Here is a 23,155-nt window from a genome sequence, read left to right as displayed (position 1 = left end):
TGGAATAACAAGAAACCCAGAATTGTTAAATAATCCTCTACAATAAAAGATCTTCTGGAGGTATCTCCATCCCTGATCTCAAGCTGTACTATAGAGCAACAGTTAAAAAACTGCATGGTACTGGCATAGAAACAGAATGGTGGATCAATGGAACCGAACAGAAGGCCCATAAATAAACCCACACACTTATGGGCACCTGGTTTTTGACAAAGATGCCAAAACCATACAATGGAAAAAAGATAGCATCTTCAACAAATGGTGCTGGTCCAACTGGATGTCTATATGTAGAAAATGAAAATAGATCCATACTTATCACCCAGCACAAAACTGAAGTCCAAGTGGATCAAAGAACTCAACATAAAACCAGATACATTAAATCGGCTAGAAAAAAAAGTGGGGAATACCCTAGAACTCATTGATACATGAGAAAACTTCCTGAACAGAACACCAACAGCACATGCTCTAAGAGCAACAATCAATAAATGGGACCTCATGAAACTGAAAAGCTTCTGTAAAGCAAAGGACACCATCATCAAAACAAAGCGACTGCCTACAGATTGGGAAAGAATCTTCACCAACCCTTTATCTGACAGAAGACTCATATCCAGTATATATAAAGAACTAAAGAAGCTGAAAAGCAGCAAACCAAGTAATCCACTTAAAAAATGGGGAACAGAGCTAAACAGAGAACTCTCTGTAGAGGAATATAGAATGGCAAAGAAGCATTTAAAGAAATGCTCAACCTCATTAGCCATTAAGGAAATGCAAATCAAAACAACCCTGAGATTTCACCTTACACCCATCAAAATGGCCAAGATGAAAAACTCAAGTGACAACACATGCTGGAGAGGTTGTGGAGAAAGGGGAACCCTTCTCCACTGCTGGTGGGAATGTAAACTGTACAACCACTCTGGAAAGCAATCTGGCGCTTTCTCAGACAACTAGGAATAGCGCTTCCTCAAGATCCAGCCATACCACTTCTAGGCATATACCCAAAAGAGGCTCAAGTACACAAAAAGGACATTTGCTCAACCATATTTGTAGCAGCTTTATTTGTAATAGCCAGAAGCTGGAAACAGCCCAGATGCCCCTCAACTGAAGAATGGATGCAGAAATTGTGGTACATCTATACAATGGAGTATTACTCAGCAATGAAAAATAAGGAAATCATGAAATTTGCAGGTAAATGGTGGGACCTGAAAAGGGTCATCCTGAATGAGTTGTCCCAGAAGCCAAAAGACACACACAGTATATACTCACTCATATAAACATACAACATAGGATAAACCCACTAAAATCGGTACATCTAAACAAACTAAGCAAAAGAGAGGGCCCTAACAAAAATGCTCAATCCCCATCCTGAAAGGCAAAGAGGATGGACATCAGAAAAAGAAGAAAACAGAAAACAACCTAGGAACCTGCTACAGAGGGCCTCTGAAAGCCAGAAGAAAACAGGAAACAACCTAGGAACATGCCACAGAGGGCCTCTGAAAGCCTCTGCCCTGCAGACTATCAAAGCAAATGCTGAGCCTGATGGCCAACTGTCGGGCAGAGTGAATGGAATTTTCTGTAAGAATTGGGAAATAGCAAGAGCTGGAGAGGACAGGAACTCCACAAGGAGAGCAACAGAACAAGATAATTTGAACACAGGGAACTTCCCAGAGACTTATACTCCAACCAAGGAGTATTCATGGATAACCTAGAACCCCTGCACAGATGTAGCCCATGGCAGTTCAGTGTCCAAGTGGGTTACATAGTAATGGGAAGAGGACTGCCTCTGACATAATCTGATTGTCCTGCTCTTTGATCACCTCACCCTGAGGGTGGAGCAGCCTTACCAGGCCACAGAAGATGACAATGCAGCCACTTCTGATGAGCACTGATAGTCTAAGATCAGAAAGAAGGAGAAGAAGACCTCCCCTATCAGTGGACTTGGGGAGGGGCATGCATGCAGAAAGGGGAGGAAGGGTGAGATCGGGAGGGGATGAGGGAGGGGCTTATGGGTGGTACAAAATGAATAAAGTGTAATTAATAATAATAATAATAATAAAATATTAAAAAAAGATTTCAAGTGAGCTGTGAAGTTGTAGTATGGGATCTCTCCAAATTCTCTATGAAGGCACTTACTGCTATGAACTTTACTCTTAGCACTGCTTTTATTTTGTCCCATAAATTTGAGTGTGTTGTTCCTTCATTTTCATTGAGTTTCAGGAAATCTTATTTCTTTGTATATTTCTTCCCTGACCCATTGATCATTGAGTAGGGAGTTGTTAAGTTTCCAGAAATGTGTAGGCTTTTTGTTATTTTTGTTTTTGTTGAAGTCCACCTTTAATTCATGGTTATATAATATAAAACAATGTGTTAATTGTTTTTCCTTATGTTGGTTGAGGTTTGCTTTGTGACAGAGTATGTGGTCAATTTGCAGAAGGTCCTATGCAGCTGAGAAGAAGGTATATTCTTTTGTTTTTGGGTGGAAAGTTCCGTAGATATCAGTTAGGTCAGTTTGATTCATGAAGTCTGTTAGATTCATAGTCTATTTAGTTTCTGTCTTTATTTATCCATTGGTGAAAGTAGAGTGTAGAAATCTTCCACTATTAATGTGTGGGGACCAATGTGTAATTTAAACTGTAATAATGTTTCTTTTACAAATATGGGTGCCTTTGCATTTGGGGCATAGATGTTCAGAACAGAGATGTTCTCTTGGTGGATTTTTCCTTTGATGAGAATGAACTGTCCTTCCACATCTCTTTTGTTAATTTTGGGAAAAAGTCAATTTTATTAGATATTAGAATAGCTACTCCAGTTTGTTTCTTGTGTCTGTTTTTTGGAAGACATTTTTTCAAGCCCTTTACTTAATGTCTATTTTTGTTGCTGACATGAGTTTTATGTGTGCAGAAGAATGTTGGGTCCTGGTTATGCATGCATTCTGTTAGCATGTATCATTTTATTGGAGGGTTAATTCCATTGATCTAGAAATATATTAATGACCAAAGACTGATAGATCCTGTTATTTTGATGTCAGTGGTTATAGTGTGTTTCTCTTTTTTTTTTTTTTTTGGTTTCACTTCAGTGGAGTTATTTGTTTCCTGTGTTTTATTGGGTGTAGTTAACCTCCTTGGTTTGGAAACTTCTAGTGTCTTCACCACATTTGTGCATAGATATTGTTTAAATTTGCTTTTGTCATAGAATATCTTTTATCTCCCTCTATGGTGATTGAAATCTTTGGTGGGCATAGTAGTCTGGGCTGACATCTGGTCTCTTAGGGTCTGCATAACATCTGTCCAGGCTTTTAGAGTCTCTGTGGCCCCCTCCCTGCTTTCCTTCCAATACTTCCTCTTCCTTTATGGACCTCCCCTAGTCTACTGATAGGGGAGGGCCTTCTCCTCCTTCTATCTGAACCTAGCCTATCAGGTCTCAAAGTACTGGCTGCATTGTCTTTCTCTGTGGCCTGGCAAGGGTGTAACCCCCCAGGGGGAGGTTATGAGAGAGCCTGCCACTGAATTCATTCCAGAGACACCCACTGCTCCCCTTACTAGGGAACCCACTTAATGATTGAGTCTATGGGCTACATCAGAGCAGAAATTTTAGGTTCTTTCCTTGCATGGGCCTCTTGTATGTTTAAAGGCACCTCTTTTTTTTAAGTTGGGGAAGTTTTCTTCTATGATTTTGTTAAAAATATTTTCTGGTCCTTGGAGCTGGTAATCTTTTCTTTCTTCTATTTCTATTATTCTTTTAAATTTTTTTATTTAAGTTAATTCATATCCCAGGGATGTCCCTTCATCTTCTCCTCTTAGCCTCCTTCTCATTTCCCCTTTCCCTCTTCCTTCCTACCCCCAGAAAAAGGGAGCCTTTCCCCTCCTCATCAGCCCTCCCCAAAACATCAAGTCACATCAAGGCTGAAAATATCCTCATCCACTGAGGCCAGGCAAGGCAGCCCAACCAGGTAGAAGTGATTCAAAAGCAGGCAAGAGAGTCCATGTTAGAAACAGCACCTCCTCCACTTGCTAGGCGAACTACATCGGCAACATATGTAAATGGGACCGTGCATGCTTCTTAATTGATGTCTCAGTCTCTGTAACTGGGTTATTTGTCTCTGTTGATATCTTTGTGGAGTTCCTATCCCCTCCAGGTCCTTCCATCTTTACACCAACACTTCCACAAGACCACCTGAGCCCTGCCCCATACTTGGCTGCAAGTCCCATCATCTATCTCGATCTGCTGCTGCTGGGTGGAGCTTCCCAGAGCACAGTCATGCTAGGCTCCTGTCTGCAAGCATAGCAGAGTATCATTAATAGTGTCAGGGGCTGGTTTGCTACTGTGTTTGGGGATCTTAGGTTAGGCCAATCATTGGGTTGGAATCCCCTCAATCTCTGTTTTCTCTTTATCTCTGCACTTCTTATAGGTAGGGTACATTTTAGATTAGAGGGTTTGTGGTTGGGTTGTTGTTTCCCTCCCTAGTCCTGCTTGGCTAGGAGATGGTCACTTAAGTCTCTATGTCTCCCCCGTTTGTAGTATCAATGCAAGTCACACCGATATCCTCCAGGAGTCTTCCCTATTACAGGTCTTTAGCTTGTAAAAGACATGGACCCCCTCATTTTCTCTTCCCATACTAGTTCCCTCTCTTCATCCACTTCTGTTGTCTATTCCATTTTCCCTTCTGAGTGACACACTTCTCACACCCTCCTTTAGGCCTTCATTGATACTTAGCTTCTTTGAGTTTGTAGATTGTAGTATGGTTATCCTACAAGTCTACTAACTGCTTATTAGTGAGTACATACCATGTGTGTCTTTCTGGGTCTGGGTTACGTCACTCAGGTTGATCTCTTCTATCTAATTCCATCCATTTGTCTGCAAATTTTATGATTTTCTCATTTTTAATAACTTAATAGTATTCCATTGTGCAAATGTACTACAATTTCTGTATCCATTCTTCGGTCGAGGGACATCTAGGGCTTTTTCCAGTTTCTGGCTACTATGAATAAAGCTGCTTTGAACATAACTGAGCAAATGTCCTTGTTGAATTGTGGAGTACCTTTTAGGTACATGCCCAGGAGTGGTATAGCTGGGTTTTGAGGTAGAACTATTCCCAATTTCTTAAAAAGTGCCAGATTCATTTTCAGAGAGATTGTACAAGTTTACATTTCCACCAGAATATGTGTTGTTACTTAAGTTTTTGATCTTAGGTTTTGATTGGCATAAGATAGAATCTTAGAGTTGCTTTGATTTGCATTTCTCTGATGCCTAAGTTCATTGAGCATTTCTTTTTAAAATTTTATTTAATATTATTATTTACAATTTATTCACTTTGTATCCTAGTTATAGCCCCCTCCCTCATCTCCTCCCAGTCTTACCGTCCCTTCTTATACCTCCCCTATTTCTCTTCCTTAGTCCACTGATAGGTGAAGTCCTTCTTCCTTACTGTCTGACCCTAGCCTATTAGGTCCCAATAGGATTTCCTGGATCCTCCTTGTCCTTAGGCTGGCTAGGTAGTCTTACCAGGGAGAAGTGATCAAGGAGCAGGCAACTGAGCAACTGAGTTTAGCTCTGTATACCATTTTTAATTGGATTATTTACTTTGCTGGTATTTAATTTCTTATGTTCTTTGTGAATTTAGGATATTAGCCCTCTGTCTGATGGAGGGTTGGTGCAGAACTTTTTCCAATCTTTAGGTTAATAGTAGGAGACTTCAACACACCTCTCTCACCAATGGACAGATCATCGACAGGGAAATTAAACTGAGAAATAATGAAACTGAACAATATTATTAGTAAGTTGGACCTAAGAGATACCTACAGAACATTCCATCCAAACACAAAAGAATGTACCTTCTTCTCGGCACCTCATAAAACCTTCTCCAAAATTGACCACATACTCAGACACAAAGGAAGTGTCAACAAATACAACAAAATTTAAATATTCTATCTATTCTTATCTATACCGTTCTTATAGAACACAATGAAAGCAGTGCTAAGAGGACACTTCACAGCACTAAGTGCCTTCATAAAGAAATTGGAGAGAGCTCAGACTAGCAACTTAATTACTCACATGAAAGTTATGGAGAAAAAGAAGCAAACACACTCAAGAGTAGTCAATGGCAGGAAATAAGCAAACTCAGGGCTGAAATCAATAACCTCAAAAAAAAAAAAAAAGGAGAACAATACAAAGAATCAACAAACCAAGAGCTCATTCTTTGAGAAAATGAAGAAGACTGACAAACCCTTATCCAAACTTACTAAAATACAGAGGGAGAATATCCAAATTAATAAAATCAGAAATGAAAATGAGGATATAACAACAGACATTGAGAAACTTCAAAGAAGCTTTAAATTGTACTTCAAAAATCTATAGGCTACCAAAATGGAAAATCTAAATTAATTGGATGATATTTTTGATAGATCCCACTTACCAAAGTTAAATCAAGATCAGGTTAACAATTTAAATAGACCTATAAACTCTAAGGAAATAGAAGCAGTCATGAGAAGCGTCCCAACCAAAAAGAGCCCCAGGCCAGATGGTTTTAGCATAGAATTTTACCAGACTTTTAAAGAAGAACTAATACCAATACACTTCAAAATATTCCACAAAATGGAAACAGAAGAAATATTCCTATTATTCTTAGGTTTTATCTTTTCATGGTGTCCTCGATTTCTCAGTTGTTTTGTGTCGTGAATTTTTTTGATTTAATATTTTCTTTAACAGAGGTATTGATTTCTTCAGTTGTATCTTCTATGCTTGAGATTCTCTCCTCTAACACTTGTATTCCATGGGTGATGCTTACCTCTGTGATTCCTGTTCTCTTTCCTCCATTTTCCATCTCCAGAACTTCCTCAGTTTGTGTTTTTATTTTTTTTTATTATATTTCCATTTTCAGGTCTTAAATGGTTTTATTCATTTCCTTCACCTTTTTGATTGTATTTTTCTGTATTTTTAAGTGACTTACTCATTTTCTTTTTAAAGGCCTCTGTTTGATTGTATCTTCCCATAATTTTTAAAGTGATTCATTAACTTTGTCTTTAAAGGGCTCTATTTGCTTAATTTTATTTTTTTTTTGTATTTCTTTGAGGGATTTATTAATTTCCTCTTTAAAGGCCTCTACCATCTCCATAAGCATAGATTTAAGGTGTTGTTCCTGTGTTTCCCCTGTGTTAGGATAGCTAGAGCCTGCAACCACGTTGCCTTGGATTTGCTGATTGTATTCTTACACTGATCATTAGCCATCTGGTTGTCCCTGTCACTGTCTAGTTGTTCCTGTATCCTGCTAGTGTTCCAGATCTCATGCATGTGTGAAGGAGCCCTAGGTCATGGACTCTATTCAAGTATCCTAAAGCTCTTCTCTGCTGGTTATTTTCCAGTTGGACCTATAGGCAGGGAATTAGTGTGTAGGTTTCTAACCTGTGTAGTTCTGAGATCCCAAAGGTATCCTCAAGAAGGCTAGTAGAGCAATGAACCATAGGCTGGATCTGCATGTCCCTGGAATCTGGCTTTAACCTCAGGGTTTTGGGAGTAGCCAGGAGGTCTGAGGTTAGTACCATGTTTGTCTGGAAGCCAGGATCCTCTTATCTCTCAGGGAAACATGAGTGGACGCTGGCACTTTGGAATCTGCATCGATATGGGTTGCTGGCCCTGCAGACACTGCATTTCTGTATTAGGACTGCTAGGCTCCACCATTTTGTTTGTTTTTTTAATTATTTTTGCATTTTTTATTTCTGGAGTTTTACAATGAGTTTATCTGTGTGTAGGTCTAAGGGTCTTGGAATACACTCTTTAGACCAGATTATCCACAAATTCACAGACTTGTCTGTCTCTGTCTCTTAAGTCCTAAAATCAAAGACGTCCACCACCACATGCAGAGAAAACATTAAACTTGAGAAAACATAACCGATTTTTCCCTTTCCACTGAAATAATAGAGCATAGCTAAATTATAAGGAAAAAACTTTTAAACAATCTTTTTTAGTGAGTGAGCTAAATAGATCCAATAAATTGATGAATGTTTTATTTAAGCTAACTTCACAAGATAATGCACACTCATAATGCATTTTAGGTTCTCTATGCCATAATAAATTTATTTACTTTTAAAAATAGGAATGAAAATGACTTCTGAAAACTTTGCAATGGGAATTTTTCTATTCTCCCAGATTACATTGGGAATATTTGGCAATTTCTCAATACTAGTCTATTATGTCATTAAGATAGTCACTGGAAAGCATTTAATGCCCATTTTGGAACGGGATGCTGTATGCTTCTATGATGCAGCCAGTCTCCAAGAGGAGATTGGTAGAACTGGGGACTAGAGGCTGTGACCCTGTCCCTGGTATTCAGGAGCTGTTCTCGAGGAGGCAAGGGGAGTCTGGGGTCTGGATGCTGGATCCATGTGTTTCTGGGACTCAAACTCTGTTCAAGTTGGCAGAGGGTGCTGGGTGCCAGGAGCATAGGCCCGTACATGTCTCTTGAACTCAGAGGCCATGCATGGAACTGTGCATGAGATTGCTACATTTGTCTGGGAACGACAGACTTTGGCATTTTGGAATCAGCAGCCAGATCATTTGCTTGGTCCACAATCTCTGATATTCTGCTACTCAGATACTATATATGTGCTGGGTGCCACCATTTTGGTCTTTCAGTGTATATGTACAAAAATTAAGTATGAGTTGGGGCCTATCATCCCCTTGGTTCTAGTTGACTTTGTAGGATAAAGACCAAAATGTTAGCTGTTCTACTTGATGCTCTTATTCTCATTAGCATTTACCTCCAAGGTTTGATTGCTACACACTTGGAAGATAGTCTTTCCAAATCTTGTAATTTTAACTACTGTATAAAATTTTAGATAAAGCTTAAACAAAAAGAATACTAAAAATTTTTTGGTATGGTTATGACTCATTTTCCTCAAGCTGTTAAAGCATAGAAAAAATACCAAAAACCCAAAGTAATTATTTTGAATATAAGTAAAATTTAAACTAGTTTATAAAAATGTCATTATGAACAGATAAATTTTAATAGCTAATAATCACCAAATCATTTATTATCTTTTTGTTCCATCTCAAATAATCTATATATAACTTACTCATATTTTATGTAATTTGACTTGGAGTTTTTATAATTTTCTTCTCTTTTATTTTTAATTCTTAATATTCATATTCATATATAATCATACCTTATTTAAAACATTTTAATTCTTTTTACAAAAATATAAATTTATACTTACAACTTTCTCAGCAATTCTCTATCTCAACTTTTCTTATTTATTTTTTTATTTTGCTACTTTAAACACTGAGTCCAAATTCCATATATATGCAAAGCAATTTAACCTGTAACAATATTATTAAATAGTTAATGAATTTTCCTATTGCATGTCTCAGGCAATTATTTCTTGGAATTTTATACTACCACACCTACTTTTTTCCCCTGTGTTGCCCAATTTTTTTTTTTTTTTAGATAATGGTCTTTCCTCATCAATTCAGAAAAATCCAATATTTTTTTCTGGAGATACAAAACTAATGCAGAATGACTTGCAGAGCTTTCCAGAAGAAATTAACATACCACCTTAGCAACCAAGCAAATTCCCCAGTTCTTGGGAGAGATTGTTTGTTTGTTTTAATTTCAGCAAGAGCCTGAACATTTATCAGTGACCTTGAGTTGTGAACACTCTTTATAAATAAGAAACCTACAAAGACAAATACAGGAAATGTCAATTTGTCATGTTTGCTGAGTAATTGAAATTTTAGGTACAGAAGTCACTTTTCTCTATTACAATATTTTGTCTTTCCATGAAAGGGTAGAATTTATTCATTAACATAAAAATTAAAATTTGACTTGTCCAATTTGTTTCTGATTTAAACTTCAGCCAGAAGATGGAGGGCTTTTAATGGGTTCTTTTTGTCATATGAAACAATATTTGATTATGCAGTTGCTTGAACAAAGTATTTATTGCTTTCTGTTTCTCTTTGTGCTGGGGTTGTCTTCTAAAAACCACAACATTGTCCCTAATGGACTATTGTCAAAGAATGCACCAAGGGTTTTTAATTCTATCTTTTCATCTCTGTCTCCTAAAGTTGGATCTCTTATTTCCTTCTTCCATTTATTGGCTTCTCTCAAATTAGTCAACCTTCCACAGTGGAAGATTTTCAAATTCTCCTAGACACATTGTCTTCCATTTATAGAGAAATCTTGTGACAGACATTTCAGTTACATTCTCACCCTCTGGAAATGCTCAGCCTCCAAAGAATACTGAATTCTTTTGCCAAATTTCTGTGCTTTGGCATATGCATGAGGTTTTGCTTAATTTTCATGGTACCTTTTCTGAAAGCATTCAGCTACCCTGCAGTAATTTACAGATTTTTTCTACTTTGGGAAAATCATGAATTGCTTCATTGCATCTGTGATATCTCTTCTGCAAGTCTCCATAAGTAACCCAGCATTAGTTTTGCTTCTCTCAATAGTCGTCTTAAGACTTTACTGAAGTTCTGGCAAGAGACGAAGATCTGGAAGAATGGAGCAGTTAAAAGTGGAGACAGAAATGTTGCCCTGTCTCCAGAGACAAAGTTTTTTTTTTACCCCAAATATAGAAATCTGGAGAACCCCTAATTGTGAGAAATGTGGGCCCTCACTTCTTAATAAGAGCACTGACAGAATAGTAAAATGAAGATAGTGTATTTTACAACATTGCAAAGGAATAGTGGAAGCATTGATGGGGCATAAAGAGCAGTTCTTATAGCCCTGCATTCTGGTCACTTCTTCCTTTTCCTCATTATCTGAGTGACTAGGAAAGGACAAACATATATTATTAGGTATTATATTTCTCTCTCTACTTATATTTGTATATTAATCAATGAAAGCAGTGCATATCTTCATGTCTATATTTCACATGCTATTTTATTTATTTGTTTTACTGCTATTATTTTTATTAATTTTTCAATTAAAGCATATCGGGTACATGACTTTAATGTCTGCAGGCAAGGTCAGATGTTAATTTTGTACTAAAAATTGTAGTTTGAGAGGGGAACTAGCAGATACTAGTAGGGATCTAGTGTTTCATATTTATATGTATTTAGGTTGAAGCTGATTTGAAGCACCTTTAAAAATATTCTAGAAAATTCTTATCCTTAGATGTGTTAAAGGGTTTATCTCATCTCAATTTAACTTTCATAGGTTATATTCATTAAGAAATTCATTTATTTCTGTTATATTTTTACAATTTGGTAGATTATAGGTAATAGATCTGGTCTGTCCATTAGGGTAGTTTGTATATCTAGTGAAACTCCCATGGAGAATACTAAAATTTTTTTTGTGTTTATCAGTTGGAGATAGGTTCTCTGATATGGAAGTGTTTTGTTTCCACTTCGTCTCTCAGTGATAGGACTCCATATAGCTTAGATCTTTCTAATGACCGTGCACTAGGCACAGTTTCTCTGAGTTCATATGTGTATCTCTCCTGCTGTGTTGGGAAAGGGTTGTTCCTTGATGTCCTCCGTCCCCGTTGACTTGTACAGTCTTCTCACCTCCTCTTCCACAATGTTCCCACAGCTTGTTGGGATATATTGGATAGAGAAATTCTATCTATTATGGAGTGTTTTAAGTTTTCTCATGGTCTACACTTTGTTTTCTTGTGAGTCTCTATTTGCTTCCATCTGCTTCAGGAGATATCTTCTCTGATGATGGATACGCAAAGCACTGATCTATAAGTACAGCTGATAGCAGTAATTTTATTGCCACTTTCCATTAGCAAAACGGTAACATTTGTATTGAACTAGGTCCTTGGCCTTTCTCAGGATACTGGCCATATGGGAAATGTCACATATGGGTTTCGTCTCATGGAGTTGGACTTAAATTAAACGACACAGTGATTGGTTGCACCAAGACTGAGCCTGTCCTCTTCACCTGTAGCCTGCCAAGCAAGTTCATCCACCAAGGTGAAATGATAAAATGTCTGTGACCTCTGTAGACCCATGAATCCTACATGAATGTATGTGTGCCATATGTATGCCTAGCATATGCAGATGCTAGAAAAGAACTTTGGATAACCCGGAACTGTATGTACTAACAGTATTAAGCTTTCATGTGGGTTCTGGAAGTTATACCTAGGTTATCAGAAAGAGCAGCAGATACTCTTAGCCACTCATCCATATGCCCAGTTCCTAGTTCCATTTTTAGTGCTTAGTTATTGACCCCATTTTTTTCTGACAATTTTAATCTAAAATCTCTTTTCAGATATAAACATTGCACTTCTATTTGTTTGTTTGCTATACAGCCTAGTCCCAATCCCCTCCCCCCTCCCCTCTCTCCTCCCAGTCCCACCCTTTTGCCCCTCCCCCACCCCATCTCTTTCTTTTCAGAGAAGGGAAAGCCCCCAAGGAGTACCAACCCACTGTGGCACCTCAAATCACAGCAGGACTAAGTGCATCCTCATCCTCCAGGCCTGACAAGGCAACCCTGCTAGGGAAAATGGATCCAATGGCAGGCAACAGAGTTAGAGACAGGAGACACACATGATGACCAAGCTACACATATGCTACATATGTGTAGGGTTCTAGGTCCAACCCATGTATACTTTTTGTTTGGTAGTTCAATTTCTATGAGCTCCCAAAGCATGGAACTTCTATTCTGCTTTCAGGTTTTGTTTTCTTGAAATGTTGTTTGTCATTCTTGATGTTTCAGTCTACATAAATATTTGGCTGATAACTATGTTTCTTATACACAAATTGCAGGCTAATTAGTCTGTGTATTGATTGGAAAGTTACTCCGACTTACATTTAGGCTAATTGTTGAAAGGTAGATGATATTGTTTCTCCTTTATTTTAGATATTTGCTGGTTTACTGAGTGTATACAGATAATAAATTATTCCTAAGTCACATTTGTTTATCTATTATTCTAGCTAGAATCATTCCTTACTATGTGACCTAATTATGTATATCTTTATTGCTCTGCTGTGTATTATTCTGTGTGCTTCTTATCCTTTATTACACTGTGATATGCTTATCTTTTATTGCATGATATTTCTTCTCAACACTGGAAGAAAGAATTTGTGATATTTTCTAGTGAGTTTGTAATTTTGTAATAGATTTTTTCAATTTTTTATTTTTATTTGGTTCTTTCCTTCCTTTCTTTCTTTTTCTTTCTTTCTTTTTTCCTTCCTTCCTTCCTTCCTTCCTTCCTTCCTTCCTTCCTTCCTCCTTCTCTCTCTCTCTCTCTCTCTTTCTTTCTTTTTGAGACAGGTTTTCTTTGTGTAAGCCCTTGGTGTCCTGCAACTTGCTCTGTATATCAAACTGGTATCAAAGTCATAGAGATCAGCCTGCCTCTGCCTCTGCCTCTGCCTCTGCCTTCCAAGCAGGATTAGACATGTGTTCCCTCTCCTTATCTCTCCCAGTTCCACCCACTCTCTCTCTTCCCCCCCTATGCCCCTCCACTATCCACTGGTAGGGGAAGACCTCCTCCCATTTCCATCTGACCATAGCCCATCAGTTCTCATCAGGGCTAGCCACATCATCTTCCTCTGTGACCACCCAGGGTAGGTGATCGAAGAGCTGGACACTGAGCTCATGTCAGAGGTTTTCAAACACCTTTTTTAATTGTCTTTGTGAGGTTTTCTTAGTGGTTATAAAATACTTTATGCTTATTGTGATTTTTTTTGTACTTTTAGAAGATAATTTTGCTGGTAGTTGTAGTTGTGGTTAGTAGTTACTTTCTTTCACAGACTGAAATGCATATGTCAGAACTTTCCTGGATTTATACTGAAATGTTTACTATTATTTTGGATATACTTGAGCATCTCTTCTCTCTTTAACTTTGAGTACACTTTTTATTTTGTATTTTTAAAATTTTATCTATAATATGATGTGAATAAAATATTTACTACTCATACTTATGTTTTCACTAAATCTTTTTATTTTTCAGATCAAAATGATGATATATATATTGTTTATTCATTTATTTATTACAGTTTATTCACTTTGTATCTTGGCAGTAGACCCCCCCATATCCTCCCAATCCTACCCATCCTCCATATTCTCCTCCTATGCCCCTTCCCTAGTTCACTGATAAGGGCGCACCTCCTCCCCTTATATTTGTCCACAGCCCATCAGATCTTACCAAGGCTAGCTGCATCATGATTCTCTGTGGCTTGACAAGGCTGCATCCCCCAGAGAGAGTTGATTAAAGGGCTGGCCACTGAATTCATATCAGAGACATCCCCTGATCCCTTTACAAGGTAACCCACTTGGAACTGAGCAGCCTATGGACTTCCTTTGAACAGGTCCTCTCCATGCATGGTCCTTAGTATTAGTCTCTGCAGGACCCCCTGGGCCCAGGTATTTTGGCTCTGTTGGTCTCCTTGCGGAGCTCCTGTCCCCTCCAGGTCTTTCTATTTCCCCTTCATCCACCAGGTTCCCTGCACTCTCCCCAAAGTTTGGCTATGAGTCTCAACATCTCCTTCATTACTTTGATGGGTAGAGTCTTTCAGAGGCCCCTGTGGAAGGCTCCTGTCCTGTTTCCTGTCTGCTTCTTTTTCCGATGTCTATCTTATTTGCTCTTATGAATGAGCTTTCAGCCTCTTCCCTAGGGTCTTCCTTGTTGTTTATGTTCTTTAGGATTATAGATTTTAGTGTTTTTCTTATATTATATGTCTAATATCCACTTAAAAGTGAGTATATACCATATGTGTCTTTCTGCTCCGGGTTACCTCACTGAGGATGATCTTTCCTAGTTCCCTCCATTTGCCTGCAAATGTCATGACTTTCTTTTCTTTTCTTTTCTTTTCTTTTTTTTATTGCTGAGTAGTATTCCGTTGTGTAAATGTACCACAATTTCTGTATCCATTCCTTGATTGAGAAACATCTAGGTCATTTCCAGCTTCTGGTTATTACAAAGAAAGCCTCTATGAACAGTTGAGCTAATATCCTTGTTGTATATTTGAGCATATTTTGGGTATATGCCCAGGAGTGGTATAGCTGGATATTTTTGTCCTAAATGTTTATTGAGGATGTCTTTTTTTTTTTCAAGCTTGGTTTATTTCCAAATATTTTATTTATTTATTTATTTGGCTAGTTTAGTAGGATCTTGTCCTTGAATGTTTTCCTCATATATTTGCCTATGGTGTATACAAAGGCACAAAATTTTCCGTAGATTAATTTTGTACCCTGCCACTTTGTTAAAAATTGTTTGTCAGCTCTACAAACTTTTTGTACCGCCTTTATTAGGGTTTTCAGCCAATAACTTTTTTTTTCTCTTGATTTGGTTTTGGTATCAGAGAAATACTCATTTTGTGAAAATAACTTAAGAGACTTTCTGCTTTTCTCCTTCAAGAAAGAATTTCTGTAGTATTGTTTTTAATTATTCCTTGAAGAATTCTGGGAGAATTCTGCTGTAAATTTATATGGCCATGGCCATTTTAGTTGGAAAATTAATTTTAGTGCTTCCAGCTCCTAAATGTTATAGGTCTGTTTAAGTTCTCTATTTCATCTTAGTTTAATTTTGGTATTCTTCATGCATCCAAGAATTTGTCCATTTCTTTTAGATTTTCTAATTTCATGGAATACAAATTTAAAAATTTTAGTTTGTGATATTCTTAATTTCAGTATATTTGTTGATATGTGTCCCATTTCCTTCTTAATTTTGTTAATTTTGCCTCCCCCCCGTTAATTTGCTAAGGTTTTGTCAATATTGTTAGCCATTTCAAAGAGTCATTTTTTCATTATTTTTATAGAATTACATTAATTAATAAATTCACTTTACCTCACCTCCCTCCTCTCCTCCTGGTCCCACCTTTCTTCCTTTTCCCTCCTATTCCCCTCCCCTATTCCCCAGAAAGGGGCAGTCCCCCTCCTACCAACCTACTCCGGCACATCAAGTTGTATCAGGACCGAGTGCATTATCTTCCCCTGCTTCATGGCAAAGCAGCACCAACATGGGGAAGTGATCAAAAGCAGACAACAAAGTCCTTGTCAGAGATAGCCCCCACTCAACTTATTAAGCAACCCACATGAAGATCGAGATGCCTGTTGTCTACTCTGTATATGAGGCTTAGGTCCAGTCCATGCATAGTGTTTGGATGGTGCTATAGACTCCAAAAGTACCCCTGGGCCTTGTAGGTGACTCTGTTTATCTTCTTGTGGAGCTACAGTCCCATCTGTGTACTTCTATTCTCTCCCCTACTCTTCCACAAGACTTCATGCACTCCAGCCAGTGTTTGGCTGTAAATCACAGCATCAGCTTCAAACTGTACCTTGGCAGAGACTCTCAGAAGACACCTATGCTATGCTTCCATCTGTAAGTACAACAGAGTATCATTAATTGTGTCCGGGGTTGGCAGTCTCTTCTGGCATGGACTAGGCATCAGTTGGACATTTCCTCAATTTCTGCTTTATTTTTATCTCTTCACATTTGATAGGCAGGGTATTTTTTGGTTGAAGTTTTCATGGGTGGGTTGGTGTTCCTCTCCCTCCACTAGGAGTCCTGTCTGTTTAGAGGGTGTCTTCTTCAGTTTCCATTATCCCTGCAACTAGGAGTATCAGCTAGAGTCACCCTTAAATCCTCCTCAGAGCTTATCCTATCTTAAATCTTCAGCTTGTCACATAAATGTCCCTGCTTATGGTTTTTATTCTTTCTGCAAGCCCTTTGTTCTTCTGCTCCAACTCTCTCCAGGTCTGATCTCCACACTCATTTACCTCCTGATTCTCAGAAAATTGGGTATAGCTCTACTCAAGATACAACTATACCATTATTGGGAGGCATATACCCAAAAGATGTTCCACCATACAACAAGGGCATTTGCTCAACTATGTTCATAGTAGCTTCATTTGTAATAACCAGAAACTGAAAACAACCTAAATGTCCCTCAGCTGAAGAAATATATAAAGAATCTGTGGTACATTTACACAACGAAATACTACTCAGCTATTAAAAGCAAGGACAACCAGATAGAAAGGGAGGGGGACTTCCCCTATTAGTAGACAAAGGGAGAGGCAAGCAGGGAGAAAAGGAAGGGAGGGTAGGACTGGAAGCAGACAAGGGAGAAGGATACAAAATAAATGAGTTGTAATAAATAATAAATAAAAATACAAGAACATCATGAAATTTTTAGGCAAATGGATGGAACTAGAAAATATCATCCTGAGGTGCCCCAACCCGCGGGACTTCAACAGGTTCCTAAAGAAAGGAGGGTGGAAGGAATGGGGGAGGGAGGACCAAGAGACGTGAAGAATGGAGCCAAGTCTGTTTGTCTGATCAAGGCCTCATTTATTAGAAATTTTTACCCAACTTATATAGGGAGAAGGCAGGAAAGGGAGAAGGTTAATTTACTGCTGCAGGAGATAGGAAGAGTGCCTTCATGGCTTGAATATTGCACCTGCAAGATACCATAAGGATGTTTTCTTAAGGTATCTCACAGATGCTCTAAAACTAACAGACAAATGTCCTCACAAGTCTATCACTCATGATTTAGGGTCCTAGATAACTCTTTCACTAAATAGCTTTAGGTCTCCACTAAATGACCTTTGCTCACTGTTTGGTTTTGGCTTCAGTAAATAGCTTTGTCTCCACTAAATAGCTTTGGCTCACTAATTGGCTTTGTCTTAAGTGAATAGCCTTGGCTCCCGGCACTGAGGGGAGTAAGCCCAACCAGAAAGACAGACATAATATATACACACTTATAAGCATATTTTAGACGTATAGTACAGGGGTAAGTATACTACAATTCACAGACCCAAAGAAGATAAGTAACAAGGAGAACCCAAGAGAGGGGGAGCAGAGAGAAATGAGGGTGGATATCTGTTGATTTTTTTTTTAAACACTGCTTTTGGTTGTGTTGTTGCTACACCATTAATTTCTGTCAGGCCTGATTTTGTTTTTTTTCTTCTTTCCTATGACTTTTGAATTAACTTGTTTGGTTTTTCCTTCCAGGAGTATTAAGAATTTCAATAAAGTTTTACTTTGAATTCTTTCAAAATTAAAAAAATAAATATTTATTTTTCTTTGAGAACTTTGTTCAATGTGTGTTATTTTGATCATATTCGCCATATACCCTAAATTTCCTCAGGTCTAAGTGACTTTTCCATCAACCTATCTGTCTGTCATCTTTTTTAACCCATAAAGATTAGTTTGTACTACTCAAATAATATGTGCTTTCCAATGGACTGTGGTCAACTTATCAGGATATCACCTTTTCTCCCCTTTTAAGTGTCTAAAAATTGTCAATAGATCCATGATGTAATTTCATGCTCAACTCCTCTCTTTATTCTACAGTTTGGTCTTGGTTGAGCTTACATATGTTTTGTGAATGCTGTCACAAACTCTATGAGTTCATATGTGCAGCTGCCCGATTATGTCCAGAAGGTATTGCTTCTTTGAAGCCACCAACTACCACTAGTTTTACAGTCTTTTCCCTCTCTGTTTTTACTCTCCATTTTCTACCTTTTCATCCACAATTAACTTTTAAACTTGCAGTGGTGTGGAGTAGGAATGGAGTCTTTGACAAAGACATCCTATTTAAGATTGATTGCTTTAAAACTCTCTGTGCACATTTTCTAGTTTTGAGTTTTTGTGTTAGTTCCAATCTACTACAAGAAGAAGCTTCTCAGATGAGAGCTGAATGAAGGACTACTATATGGCTATAGCAGTGTCCTGACTAAATATCAACTTGACACAAGTTAAATTCATTTAAGAGAAGGAAATACGTATTGGAAAATATTTTCATAAGATGTGTTGTGCAGATTAATGGATGACTTCAAGTAAACAGAATTCTCCATACATAACACAACTGATGCACATAGGATATCACAGACTGTGGCAGCAGAGAGAGGGCCTGCATAGGTTCAAGCCAGATAGGGTCTGAACTCTGGTAGGGAAAAAAGACATGGGCTTCAACCCCTAACAAAGAAACTATCTTCAGTTGACACCTGTTAGAAAAGGAAACATGAGTTTTTTCCAATGAAATATCATTAGGTATATTAGCCACAGTTCAGAGTGTGCTAATGCTCTAAAATAAGTCAACAATAGAACATGAATCCAGTAGTGTTTTTGAGGATATTTTTGTCCAGTATTGCTTTGTTGAGAAATTTTTTGTGTTATTGGTCTTTTGTTTATATATTTTGGTTTCTCAGTTTTGTTTTCTTTTTTTGGAGGGGGGTGTTGTGGTTTTTGTTTGATTATTTCTTTATTTTTTATTTTATTTATTGATTTTGGATAGAGAAAGAAAGAGTGTAGATTTGGGTAGGTGAGGAGGTAGGCAGGATATACGAAGATTAGGGAGGGAAAATATCATCAAAATATATTTCATAAAAATTATTTTCAACAATAGAAAAAACCAGGCTGTAGATAGACTAGCCTATAAGTCATTTTTATTAACTACTGATTGAAAGTGGAGGGCCCAGCCAGTTGTGGGTTAATGGGTAGGGCCATCTGTGGGTTGAGTTCTGTAAGAAACAGAATGAGAAATTCTTGGAAACAGCCCTTATCTAAGATCAATGCATCACTTGTGTCCTCAGACTCCTGTCCTCCTTTAGCTCTGGCCCTGACTTTTTTCACTGATAAACAACTACCCTGAAGTATAAGTGAAATAACCCCTTTTCTACAATACTTGCTTTCTATCATGATGTGTCATCAAAGTAATAATAACCAACTAAGATATAAATTGGCACTAGGAGTGGGGTATTGCTGTGGCATATTTGACCGTGTAGGCTTTTGAAAGACTGCAGAAGGGCTTTTGAAAGTTGGGCTAGAATAGCCATTGAGTACCTCAAGATTAGTGGGCTAGGCTGTGAAAGCTCAGAAAAATAAGAGTTGAAAGAAATAAAGATGATAGACTTGGCTTTTTGAAGATTCAGAGGGAAGCAAAAACTATCAGGGATATTTATGTGATACATTGAATTAAGAATCTGTGGTTCTGAGCAGTCAGATCTGAAGAATCAGCCACAAACAACTAGAAGCCAGCACCAAAAAAAAAAAAAAAAAAAAAAACTTTACTGTGACAATTGATGGGCAATAAGTGGTTAGCTGGATCTGAGAAATTAGTAATGATTAAGAAAAGATAAACACCACTGATAGGAAATGTGTCCTCAGGATTAACACACAAAAACTGGTTTTGGGTGGCCAAAGTTGTACCTCATACTTTCAGATGAACTTGGTCATGTGTAGGATTATCCCATGTGGTACTGGTTTTTAAACAATGAAGGGTTTATAGAGAGCAGCTTAGGCTTGGCACTGTGAGGGGTTAGAAGAGGCCATGGTAAAAGTTTGTCCTCAGTAGTAATTGAATGCCCAATTGGATTGGCTCAATTAGAGGGCTCATGAAGAGAAGTTAAGTCATGACAATATGAAGAGAGCACTGGATAGGCTAGTGGTGAACAAAACACCCATTTGTAGTATGAAGTCCGAGCATTTTGAAGACATTAGTATCATGAGATGACCTCCAAGGACAGCAAAGTTGTAGTGTGGAGCTCCCTGTGACTGTGATACAAGCTTTACAATATATTCTGTTCATGGTTTCCCTTTTCTAGTCTCCTTCCAGTTCCTCCACTTCTCAACCCTTACCCAAACCCATGCCTTTCTTCTATTTTGCTTTAGAAAACAAACAGGTTCATACAAAACAAACAAGAGAGAATAAATCAACACAAGCAGACAAACAAACAAAATGCAAGAGAAACACATACACATGTGTTATTCTGAGTTCCCACCTGCTGATGCTGCTGGAAGTGAAAGCTGTTCTTGAAGGCCAGTTCAGGTGCTTCCTGCTTCTGGGAATAAAATGGATGGAACCTTGGAGTTTCATGTTTTGATTCTTCCAGGACCAACTAGAGTACTCAGAGTGAGGTCTGTACTCAAGATTCCAGGATCTCACCAGAGTGTGGAAAAAAGTTTTCCACAGGGTGTCACAGTTAGCTCTTTTTAATAAGATTGACAGTAGTAGATGACAGTGGAAACTCTGTGGTTCCAAACCTGGTGATGATACTGCAGTGTAAGCAGCCCTTCTATGGCACTGCCATTCTAATGACAGAGGATGGGGGCGGATGCTCCTCTGCCTTGTCAGTTCACTTTTGTTCTGGCTACTGCTTACTTCCAAAGAGGAACACTGAGCTCTCAATAGTCAGGCAGGCTTCAACTGTGACAGAGACAACTATGGTTGCCTAGCCAACAGCAAAGCCTGGGGAGTCCAGCAGTGAATTTTTCAGGGAATAGGAGAGCCAGTCCTTTTTCAGAATAAATGATAAGTCTCAGATGGTTGTTGTGAAAAGATTATGGAAACCCATTTATTTCATGTAAAAAAAAAAAAAGGACTTATAAACCTTGGACAGTGGGATAGGTTTCAGGGGTGATTATGTTTGAGTCACTGGGGCTAAGGGTGCTAGGAATACTTCATTTACATGTAGTGATACAGTTACATTGTAAGTAAGTGAACACAGTACTTAATTATCTTATTGGTGGGAGAAGAACTCCAGGTATGTTTAAAGGTAGTTTGTCAAAAGCTAAGGTCTCATTAGTATGGGGTGAGCTGTTTCAGGAAATCTTCAGGTGTTTGCTGAACATTTTTTTTTAAATCAGGAAAACATCAGGTTTTTAATCTTCCCTGAGTGCTATGTGACTCTCATTAGAGAATCTGTGATTCTGGGGATATCTGGTAATGCAAGACTTCGACCTTACCTGCAGGGTTCAATATGCATGCCCATGCGTGCATGTACAACCAGGGAGACTCCATTGGAGTCTATTTTTTTTCTTTGAAAATGGGTTATCACCTGGATATAGAGTCTTGTTTAGGAATAGGGGCTTGTTTCCACACCCCATTTTCAGTACTGAGACCCCATGCTGTACCCTTGGATGCTGCCACAGCCTGTGGGTTCATATGCCTGCCAATCCTGTTGTGTATGGAAGGCATCCTTGAAGTCATGTATCATCTCTGAATCTTAAAATATTTGTTTCCATTGTGTGGTTTTGGCTTCTTTGTGAAAAATCAAGTATCCATAGGTGTGTGGATTTATTTTTGGGTCTTCTATTCAGGTCCATTGATCCACCATTCTGTTTCTACGCAAATACCCACCAGTAATGGAGGAGGGTTCCCCTTTCTCCGCAACCTCTTTTGCATGTGTTGTGATTTGAGTTTTTGATCTTATCTATTTGGCAGATGGGTGTAAGGTGAAATTTCAGGGTTGTTTTTTTGATTTGTATCTCCCTGATTACTAAGGATGTTGAGTATTTCTTTGTTGGTTTTTTTTTTTTTTTTTTTTGCCATTCTATATTCCTCTACAGAGAATTATGTTTAGCTCCTTGCCCCATTTTTTAAACTGGATTGCTCGATTTATTGCTTTTAAACTTCTTTAGTTCTTTATAAAATCTGGATATTACCCCTCTGTCAGTACATTTACACAATGGAATACTACTTAGCAATTAAAAACAAGGAAATCATGAAATTTGTAGGGAAATGATGGGATACACAATTATAACTGGATACTAGATCTATAAAATAGGATAAACATAGTAAAATCTGGACTCCTAAAGAAGCTAAACAAGAAGGATGTTCAGGGGTAAGATGAGCAATCCTCACTTAGAAAGACAAATGGGATGGACATTGAAAGTAGGAGAAAACAAGAAACAGAACAAGAGCCTACCATAGAGAGTCTCTGAAAGACCCTACCTAGCAGTGTATCAAAGCAGCTGCTGAGACTCATAACCAAACCTTGGGCAGCTTGCAGGGAATAATATGAAAGAAGTGTGAGTTAGTAAGAACTGGAGAGGACAGGAGTTCCTCATAGACTAAATATATCTGGGCACAGGGGTCTTTTCTGAGACTTATTCTCAAAGCAAGGATCATACATGGATATAACCTAGAACCCGTGCTCAAATTTAGCCCATGGCATCTCAGCATCCAAATGGGTTCTCTCGTAAGGAAATCAGGGACTGTCTCTGACATGAACTTAGTGGCTGGCTTTTTGTCCTCCCCCCACCCTGAGGGAGGAGCAGCCTTGCTAGACCACAGAGGAAGACATTGCAACCAGTCCTGTTGGGACCTGATAAACTAGGGTCAGATGGAAGGGGAGGAGGATCTCCCCTATCAGAGAGAGGCAGGAGATGAGGGAGGGAGGGTGGGAGTTATTTACAAAGTAAATAACCTGTAAATAATATAAAAATTATATATATATATATATATATATATATATATATATATATATATATAT

Source organism: Psammomys obesus, unplaced genomic scaffold (genome assembly GCF_907164565.1).
Source record: "Psammomys obesus unplaced genomic scaffold, mPsaObe1.curated_primary_1811, whole genome shotgun sequence".
Taxonomy (NCBI): Eukaryota; Metazoa; Chordata; class Mammalia; order Rodentia; family Muridae; genus Psammomys; species Psammomys obesus.
Note: the sequence above shows the minus strand (reverse complement) of the source record.